The sequence below is a fragment of the Apium graveolens genome, chromosome 5 (genome assembly GCF_009905375.1).
Source record: "Apium graveolens cultivar Ventura chromosome 5, ASM990537v1, whole genome shotgun sequence".
Lineage (NCBI taxonomy): Eukaryota > Viridiplantae > Streptophyta > Magnoliopsida > Apiales > Apiaceae > Apium > Apium graveolens.
In genome coordinates, this window is record NC_133651.1 from 55365881 (window position 1) to 55377059 (window position 11179).

An 11179-nucleotide genomic window follows, 5' to 3' on the forward strand; every position below is an offset into this window, starting at 1 on the left:
TCATAACAATTTTGTAGAGTGGACATCTATCATTTGCATAATAAAATAAGCGGTCTTATTTAATCTATCACTCAAAATCCTCAAATAGCATGATGGCTAACTTGGTTCTTGATAATCCTCCTTCAAAATTTATTATAATTAACTCTTACTCCTATTTGGGTCATCTACAAGTCGTAATCGCCAAAATTTTAATCCTCGCCTTTCCATTTTCTTTCAACCATGTCGAATACTTACTTACCTACTCAATGACATCCTTTTTCATATTCTGTCATGACTAATATCCATTTACGTTTTTAGGCATCTTTAAGTCTTCCTATTAAGTAATAAAGGGTTCTTTTCATGCGATCCTTCTCATCAGTTATTATGAGATTTGTCATCCTAAATATATCTTTTCCTACTTAAAGTGTCAAATCGACTTAGAGTTCTCAAATCGACAAGTAGAATGAGAGTAACTTATGATCTGAGATCTTCTACCTGACTGATTTCCCTTATAACTATACCACTGGTTGGTATGTTAGAATGATCATCTTCATAAAGTACTTGAGAAATAACAGCAATATCAACATTTGCCGTCTTCATGGAATTCTTGAAGTCTTCCTCCATTTGCCTTAGCTGTTCAAGATCAACTCCAGGATTTTCTTTTACAAATATTCTTCTACTTACCTTAGAGTCAAATAATTGAATCTTTGGATCCTTATAGAATAGAGTTGTCTTTCTTCCTTTAACTTTCAGAGTTTGAAGATATTGAATTACTTCAGCACCAGCTTCCATCTCCAGAATACCTTGGTCTTCATCAGCAGCAGTTGTGACATGTGAAGATTTTCGTATATTTGTAGTCACAGTCAAATCTTCTACTCTTCTTTTATTCTTCTTACTTTCTCCACCGTGTATAGATTGAAATCTAGTGATTGCTTTTAATGAACCACTAAATCCAACTAGCTCTTCACCTCTTCTCCTTTTACTTTCCTTATGTCTCCCCTTATTACCTCCATCAGGATTTTCATCATCAGTATTTATTAATGGTAGATGCTTGCATTTAGATTTAACAATTTTCTCCCCCTTTTTGGCAACATCACCAAGCAGTAGAGAAAGAATCAGCTCCATTGAATTCTGTACGTCTGCAAGTTGATCAGACAACTGAACGTATTTAGTTTCTAATCTAGCTTGACTGGATTCAATTTTTGTTTGTCTGGAAACTATTGGTATAATTTGTTTATGAATTTCCTGATGAGTAGTTAGCTTTGAAGTAATCAATGATTCTTTAATCTGATTTATTTGAGTAGTAGTTGCTTCATGAGTTGTGTGTAAGGATCTGACAACTAAAGTTGATGCTTTCAGATGATTGAGCATATCATGATTTGTAATATTTTGTTCTACTGTTTCTAGATGTGTAACAGCTTGTGTTGAGGAAATAGGATATGTATAATCTTTCCAATAAGCATTCCAGAGGTTATCAAAATAATTATGCTTCTTCTTAGCATCTAACTATTTCATTTTCTGGTGTCTCACATGTACAGGCATATCTTCAAGGAAGAAAAGATCATCCTCAGGATCTATAATAGTATTAGAAACATTAGCTTCTTCACCAACATTAGATTCTTCAGTAGCAACTGGATTTTGCAATAATTGATGAACTCCATCACCAGCTTCAGCATGTAGGATAGAATTAGAAATTGGTGCAATATGTGATCCAGTAGCTTCTAAAGCTTCCACACCTTCAGTAATTAACTCCACATCTTCAAGTATTGTAGATAAATGAATTGGAGCTTCGAGATTAACTTCGAGAACCTCAGTTCCTGTAACAAGCTGTGGTCATTCTAAAATGGATGAAACTTTACAAATGGACTGTTGTGCTACTACATCTTCAGCAACAACATGGATTTTGTCAAGTGATGGTAAAGTAGAGTAAATGGACTATTTTTCAACAAAAACAAGGATTGTCTCATGTGGTAAAATAGTAGAATGTATGGACTGCAAGAAAGTATCAGTACTTAGACTTGGAAGGAGATTAATAGCCCTTGGTACATCAGAGTTTTCTTGAGATTCAACAGATTGTTGTTCAGCGTCTGTGTCTTTAGTAGTCTGAGCACCTGCAAATATATAGCAGTTAGAACTTAATCTCTCTATTCTTTTAAAGTAGTCTCACTACTCCTCACACCACAAATCTCATGACTTTTAATAGTCAGAGCTTTCTCACAAGGTAGTCCTTAAATAAGGTCTAGAAGTAATCATACCAACAAGATTTATATCATGAAAAATAAATGCTGAAAAGACTGAATCAGTATTTATAATAAATGCTGATAAAGTAATAATAGTATTTATACCTTGTGAATACACAATTAAGCTCACAATTGATACTGTGGTTATAACAGTTGTTGTTCATCAATAAAGAGTACCTCCATTTGAATTGGAGATGATTTGATCAGTTTACTGTCATGTACCATGATCTCAAACCTTGTTCTTCTTACAAAGAACTAACACCTGAATGTGTTTATTGAAAGCTATCACAGAGTCTTCAGTAAAAACTGATGAAACCTCTGTGTCTCTGGTAGTATCATTAAGATCTACCTCAGCAAGTAGTCTCTAACCAACTAAATGTTGTTTCTGAGTGGTGAGCACAATTGAAGAATTATGTCACTTAATTTTTGACAACATTTGAGAAAATGATTCAAGTGTTTCAATTGTAAGAAGAAATTTAAGATATAAGATGTGTAATTTTAAAAAATGAGTGTGAACAACTTTCTTGATGAGAAAAGAAAGTTTCAAAGAATTTGGATAGAATGAAACACTCAAAGATAATAATTCATATTGACTAAGAATTAAACCTTCCATAAATTTCTTCTTAAACAATAGTTACCTTCTGTAGTGTGCTCAATCTGTACTGAAGTGATCACATGAACTTAAACAGAGGTTAGTTTATTCACATGCACTTATTAAAAACATCAGAAGTTGAGCATGCAGTACTGATTTAGATATTAATAGATAAAAGCATTCAAGCACACACAAGATAGTAAACAAGTATTCATTCACATAAAGAGTCAAAGAAGACACAAATATTTTTATTGATAATTAAGAAGCTGAGTACCAGATTTTATAGTATTTTAAACATGATATCCTAATACAATCTAAATACTCAAACTTCTTCTGCCTCTTTGCTGCTTACTCCGCCCTCATCACCCTGCGATGATAAATCCTACTCATTATATCTGCAAGAGAGAAGATATTCTCTTGCAGCTCAAGAGCTGCTTGGCGAGCACGTTCCGCCAGTTCAGCACGAAGTTCTTCTTTAAGAAGAACTTCTCAGTTCTTCTTTAAGAAGAACTTCTCCGGTGAAGAAATGTAGTTCCAACTGATCATCCCAAGAGAGATGATCATAGACTGAATTTGGAACTCCAGTTGGGTGGTAAAATTCACCATCAATACGAACCTTAAGTCCGTATGGATCAAAATACATCTTTTCATCACTAGGATTAAAGATAGGTAGATATCATCCACCGCTATGTATGAAAAACTGGGGTTGAACCATTTTTGTTGAGTGAAGTTATGAATGAAATATCGAGAAAATAAAGAGTTGAGTATGAGAAAGACAGTGAGAAGTTTTGAGAGTGGAGGGTTGTATTTATAGCAGAGAGGTTTAGAAACTGAAGGGGCTCTTTGATTAACCATGTAATAATTAACCATAATATAACTACACGATTACGCGTATCTAGGCAAACAAAAAGTAATCTCTCTATCCAAATTCCTGATCCCAATGTAAATACTCAAGTATAACTAGATACTTGCATCAATAGCTAACCCATTTAAGCAATTAAAAGATATTCCACTAACTCACTGATTAATTTAAAATACTACATAACCATTTATTCTTAATAAATTCAAAATAATCAATGAAGTATAACAATCAATCATGTTTTGACCATTATCAGTATTTTAATTATGATTATCAGGATTTATCAACTACTCACATAAACTATTAGTTAAAGCAAGTTTAACTAATAACAGAGCATGTACGCATAATCAGTAGTTCAACATGCAATTTTCACATAAGATCATTTAGCACAATTTGCATGTTATCGTGGCATTAACATTTAGCACATGAATCAGTATCTAACAAGTATTGACAAATGATAAGATACCATGCTTCAAAAATATCAGCAGTCTTAATTATCAGAGTTTGAGAATTGTCCTGATATCATTCCCAATTCATTCATCAGTCTTGTGAAAGTAGCTTCACAGAGAGGCTTGGTGAATATATCTACTACTTGCTGATCTGTTGGAACAAAGACCAATTCCACTGTACCTGCTTCCACATGTTCCCTTAAGAAATGGTACCTGATACTGATATGCTTATTCATTGAATGCTGCACTGGATTTCCTGTCATTGCAATAGAACTTTGATTATCACAATATATAGGAATAGAAGAATAGTCTAACCCATAATCCAGTAGCTGATTCTTCATCCATAGAATCTGAGCACAACAGCTTCCTGCAGCAATGTATTCTGCTTCTATAGTTGATATAGAAATTGACTTTTGTTTGTTGCTATACCAAGAAACCAATCTTCCACCAAGAAATTGGCAGCTTCCAGAAGTGATTTTCCTGTCTATTTTGCATCCTGCAAAATCAGCATCTGAAAATCCAATTAGCTTAAAGTACGAATCTCTAGGATACCATAATCCCAGATTATGGTGCCTTTGAGATACTTAAAAATTATTTTCACAGCTAACGGATGAGGTTCTCTAGGATCAGCTTGGAATCTTGCACAGAGACAGGTAGCATACATGATATCAGGTCTACTAGCAGTCAGATATAGGAGTGAGCTAATCATACCTCTGTAGTTAGTTATATCTACTGAAGAACCAGTATTTAAATCTAACTTGGTTGTAGTGGCCATGGGAGTTGATGCAGTTTAGCAGTCTTGCATTCCAAATCTTTTGAGTTGATTCCCGGTGTATTTGTATTGGTTTATGAAGATTCCTTCATCATTCTATTTAAATTGTAATCCCAGAAAATAAGTCAGTTCTCCCATCATACTCATTTGATATATGGACTGCATTACCTTTGCAAATCTCTCACAGAGTTTATCATTAGTAGGTCCAAAAATGATATCATCAACATATATCTATACTAATAACAAGTCCTTACCATGGTATTTATAAAAGAGAGTTTTATCAATTGTACCACTTGTGAAACCACTCTCTAGGAGAAATAGAGCAAGTGTTTCATACCATGCTCTTGGAGCTTGATTCAGTCCATAGAGTGCTTTATCCAGTAAGTAGACATGATCTGGATACTTTGGATCAACGAACCCTAGAGGATATTCAACATAAACTTCCTCTTCGAGTTCACCATTTAAGAATGCACTCTTCACATCCATTTGGAACACTTTAAACTTCTTATGAGCAGCATAGGCAAGAATGATTCTAATTGCCTCAAGCCTTGCAACTGGAGCAAATGTCTCATCGTAATCAATGCCTCCTTATTGTGAGTAACCCTTTGCAACCAGTCTTGCTTTACTCCTTGTAATAAAGCCCTCACTGTCAATTTTGTTTCTGAACACCCACTTTGTGCCAACTAGAGATCTGTTATTTGGTCTTGGCACAAGAGTCCAGACTTTGTTCCTTTCAAATTCATTGAGTTCCTCTTACATTGCTGTAACCCATTCAGCATCTTGCAAAACTTCTTCAACCATCTTGGGTTCAGTTTGAGATAGAAAAGAATGGTAGAGACATTCATTCTGAGTGGATTTTCTTGTTCTTAAACCACTGTCAGGGTTTCCAACGATTAAGTCAGGTGTGTGAATTAGACCATTTTCTTGCTGTTGGAGTTGACTTCTTGAAGATGAACCTCCTCCTTGATCCATGAACTCTATGTTATTTCTTTGATTAGTACCACTATTATTTCCTGATGCTCCCCCTAAATCAGTGTTCCCATTTTTATCAGTATTTGACTCACCAGTTTTTAAGGAAGACGAGTCTGATGATTTTTTAAACTAATATTACTTGAGTTGAATCACTTGTAGTAGTCTCTGGATTTGAGTCATGTTGCTCCCCCTCAAAATATGCTTCAATGTTAGAAGTATTTCCACTATTTTGTGGAGCCTCAGAGCTTTGAGTGATATCAGGACTTACTGTATCAGAGTCAGGATTTAAAAGTTCATCATAAGATACTTCATTTTTAAATCTCAATTTGGCATGGTCATCTGCATCTTCTATACTTGTTATCTTCTTGTCATCAAAAGATAAATGTATAGATTCCATGATTGTTCTTGTTCTCAGATTGTAAACTATGAAGGCTTTTGTGGTCAATGGATAACCCACACAAATTCCTTCATCATCTTTCAGATCAAACTTGGTCAGCTGCTCCGGATGAGTTTTGAGAACAAAACACTTACAACCAAAAATATGAAAGTATTTCAAATTTGGCTTTTTCCCTTCACTATCTCAAATGGTGTTTTTCCATGCTTGTTGATTAATGTTGCATTTATGTAAAGCAAGCAGTTTACACAGCCTCATCCCAGAAGTAGGTAGGCAATCTTGCTTCCTCTAGCATGGTTATTGTAGCTTCTATCAGAATTCTATTCTTTCTTTCAACAACTCCATTTTGCTGTGGAGTTCCAGGAGCAGAAAACTCTTGTTTTATCCCCTTGAGGTTGCAGAACTCTTCCATAGAGCTATTCTTGAATTCAGTTCCATTAACACTTCTGATGATCTTCACTTTGTATGTTGATCCTTTTTCCAGCTCCCTCACATGATCAAGAAGAATGGACGGAGATTCATCCTTGGTATGCAGAAAATACACCCATGTGTATCTTGTATATTCATCAACAATTACGAGTGCATACCTCTTCTTGGCAATTGACATAACATTCACTGGACTAAAGAGATCAACATGAAGTATATGATATGGTTCAAGAATGGAGGATTTAGTTTTACTCTTGAAAGAAGTTTTCCTTTGCTTGGCTTTTTGGTGTGAGTCACATAAGCCATCAGGAGTAAAAACTGCATTGGGCAATCCTCTTACAAGATCCTAACTCACAAGTTCATTGATATTGTTAAAGTTGAGGTGATGAAGTCTTTTATGTCAGTTCCAGCTGTCTTTCACAGATGCTCTACTAGTAGACAAACTTCTGAATTATCAATACTTGTGGAGACCCTGGCTTCATATAAACTACCATGTATTACACCAGTCAATGCAATCTTGCCATCTAACTTACTGACAATTTCACAGTGCTCCTCATAGAAGTTGACATGGTAACCTCTATCACATATTTGACTCATAGTGATCTGATAATGCTTGAGTCCTGCAACTAGAGCTATATTTTCAATGATGATATTTCCAACTTTGATTTTGCCATATCCCAAGATTTTTCCTAAGTTTCCATCTCCATTAGAAACGCTTGGGCCAGTCTTCTCCTCAATTCTGATAACAAGGATTTATAACCAGTCATATGTCCTGAGCATTCACTGTCCAAGACTAGAGCATTCCTCCTGTCACCCTGCAATCAGTAATTTGAATCAGTTAGTATTTTTAAGGACCTAGACTTGCTTGGATCCTTTGGCCTTTTTAAGTTTGTTAACATATGCAGCATAAGACTTTTTATCATAGTTTATGTTAACATCCTTACTATCAGTATTTATACATGCAGAAACAGATTTTGCTTTAATTAAAGAGGGTTTCAGTTAATAATAATCATAATACAAACTGTGATACTCTTTACATTTATAAATAGAGTGCCAAACACTACCACAATGAAAACAAGGACGCTGTGGTTTATATCTAACTGTTCTATTCCTAAACTCTGATTTGGTAGGAACAATATTTAGCTTTTTATTCTTCTTACAAGAATTAGAAAGATGACTAGTGCTACCACAGTTTGAACAGGTCTTTCTAGGTGCACTATGAGGGGTTACATAATTTCCATTCTTATTAACACCTACCTTGCCATTCCTATTTTTCCTAGACCTTTTCCTCGTGTCTTTCATGTGAAGATCATTTAGCTTTTGCTTAAGCTATTTCTGAGTCATTGAACCAATATTTACTGAATTTGTGTGAACTTGTTCACTCTTATCAGTAATTAAGTTTGATCTAGGTACTGAGGTTCTACCTTCCTCATGGATTGATTTAACATTATTAGCACTAGGATTAAACTTAATGGTCTTTATTTGAACCTTGTTTAGTTTGACCTTGCTATCAAATTTTATTGGTTCTGTTTTCTCAGTTTCTTTTCCACTTTTCTTATCAGAATTAGATCTAGTTGAATATCCTAATCCTGATCCCCAACAACCATTCTCTAAAATTTCCTGAGTTGACTTTCCTGAGTTAATCCAAAGTTTAATGACTTCTCTTTCTTTTGTTAGCTCCTTTTCTAGATAAGCATGTTTTTCTAACAATTTTTTCTTAATATAAACAACATTATCTCTTTCTTTTTGAATTTCTAGCATGGAAAGCAACTCAATTTCTAGGTGATCATTCGTTTTCTTTAACACAGAGTTTTGACTCTTGATTCTATTATTCTCTAAGGTTTGATCCCTAAAACTAACATACAGAGACTTAAGAAATAATCTCAATTCATAGATATCATCAGTATCAAAAGCAAGAGTAGTCCGATGTACCCTTAATTCAGCATTGTCAACCTCAACATCAGCTTTTGCCATGAGAGCATAATTGACTTCATCATCTAAATCTGATGAATCATCCCAGTTTCTCTTTCTTGAGATCAAGGCTTGTTTCTTCTCAGCTCTGGGTTTACTATATTCAGCTGCAAAGTGTCCAATTCCATCATAGTTGTAACATCTCTCTTTTGACTTGTAAAGTTTTCCAGATCTAGATTCCTTCCCATCAGTATTTCTCCTGTTGTTCCTTTTATCAGAGTTTGAGGAACTGAAACCTTTTATGGAAAATCTCCTCCCTTTCTTGAAGTTCTTGTAGACCATATTCTTGAAGCTTTTAACCAGTAGGGAAACCATATGATCCATATCTTCATTATTGTTATAATCACTGTCAATATCTGATCCAGTATCAGCATTTGAGTCATCATCAGAATTTGATGATTCACTATCTGACTTTGCAATCATGGCTTTCCCTTTGGAGTAGCTTTTCCTCCTACCTTTCTCCTTTGGCTTCTCTTCAACCTTGAGTGCAACTGGTCTAGATTTAGATCCTTTCCTCTTGCTTCTTTGCTCCATCTCTAGTTCATGAGTTTTCAGAACTCCATAGATCTCTTCTAGAGGTGTGTTTTTAAGTTGATAGTTATCCCTTATTGATGTGACTTTAAAGTCCCACTTTTCAGGGAAAGCAAGTAGGAACTTCAAGTTTGAGTCCTCCAAATCATATTCTTTGTTGACAAGGGATAATTCATTCAGCAACTTCTGAAATCTGTCATAGATCTCAGTTAAGGACTCATTGTCCCTTGTGTCAAAGTGCTCATATTCTTGAGTAATTATTGTCCTCCTGTTCTTCTTGATAGCGGTTGTACCTTGACACTTTACTTCCAAAGCATCCCATATAATTGTTGTTATCTTACATCCAATGACTCTATTGGACATAACACTATCAAGACTGCTGTGCAAGATATGTCTGGCCTTAGCATCCTTCATGATAGATGAGATATCTTTAGGAGAGTAGTCCTTCATGTCTTTTTCTGTCATCTTCTCTGGTTCTCCTGCAAGAAAAACAACTACCATCATTGGTCTATGAGGACCATCATAGATCTTGTTTAGATATTCAGGATCCGTGGCTTCCAAACACATGGCCATCCTGACTTTCCAGATTGGATATTCATGTACCTTCAGGATAGGCACCTTGATTGCTTCATACCTACTCATATTACTGCTTATCTGTGATGTGGCTAGGGGTGGTGACTTTTTTCTGTGTTTCTTCTTCTTTGTCTGATATGGTTGATTTATTTTCAGACCTTAAACTGTTTGTACGTTAACAGTAAGCTCTGATACCAATTGTTAGACCCTTAATCAATTGTAGTGGGGGGTGAATACAGTTAATTCAATCAATTCGACAAAGCTTCAACAGAATTAACAGTTTTTATATAAATTGATAAAAACTAATTTCAAACGTACTCTCTCGAAAGGATGAACTAATATCCTTGAGAGCTGCTAGGTTATGTGAAAGATAAAACAATGTCACAATGCATATAGCATGAACCTAATCTGTGCTTTATATAGAATACATCTACACAATGTATAGGGGATCCTATTCTATCAACAACAAGGAAACTTATACAATGCTTTTGAGATAAAGTCCTTCACCGCCTTGAGTTCCTGTTTCCTTTTCCTTATCGAAGATCAACTAATGTGACAAATACTAATTACATCATCCGTTGACATCATCATCCGTCGATATTATTATCTGTCGATATCATCATCCATTGATGTCATCATCATCCGTTGATTTAAGTTCTGATATGAACTTCTGATAATTTCTACTTGATATCATCAATTGCTCCTAACATAGATTAATAAATGTCCTTGGAATATGATATGAATTCTATATCTCCAAGTACGTGACTTAGAAATGAGATTATGAGAAAAATATCAATATTCCTAAAGGTCCCTAGTCGAGTATTATTATTAATGGAATATAATAATGCATTAAGACTGGTGTGTTTATTAATTGATGATCACATCTCATTGATTATAGGAATAGTGATACTTAAGTCATAAACACAGGAAGATGTAAACGTACATCGTGCTGGAATGACCCAATGTGAGATTCTACATGTCTGTTGTGTCATAAGTAATTCTCACTGTGATAATGATGTAATAGTCCTTCGACTTGAAATGATTATATTTTTATACGAAAATTAATGTACATTGATTATATTAAAAGTTACCTTTGATCGGGTAATGATAAAAGTGTATTTCAGGTATATTATAAATTGTATGAGAAATATGAATGATCTAGACATGATTTAACCCTCCTATTTAAGGAGTGATATTATTGGCTTCTTATGTGAGCTAGACTATGAAATGCGTGGCCACGCTCAAATGTTGATTTGATATGATAGTCTACTCATTGATCAAGAAAACTTTGATTAAATTATAATGAGGATGACACATTACATCCCTCTAGTTTAATCTAAAATATTTGGTTAAAGGGGTTATATTACATTGTACATTATCATGAAAGGTTTAATCGAATCACCGATTTAATTATTATTACT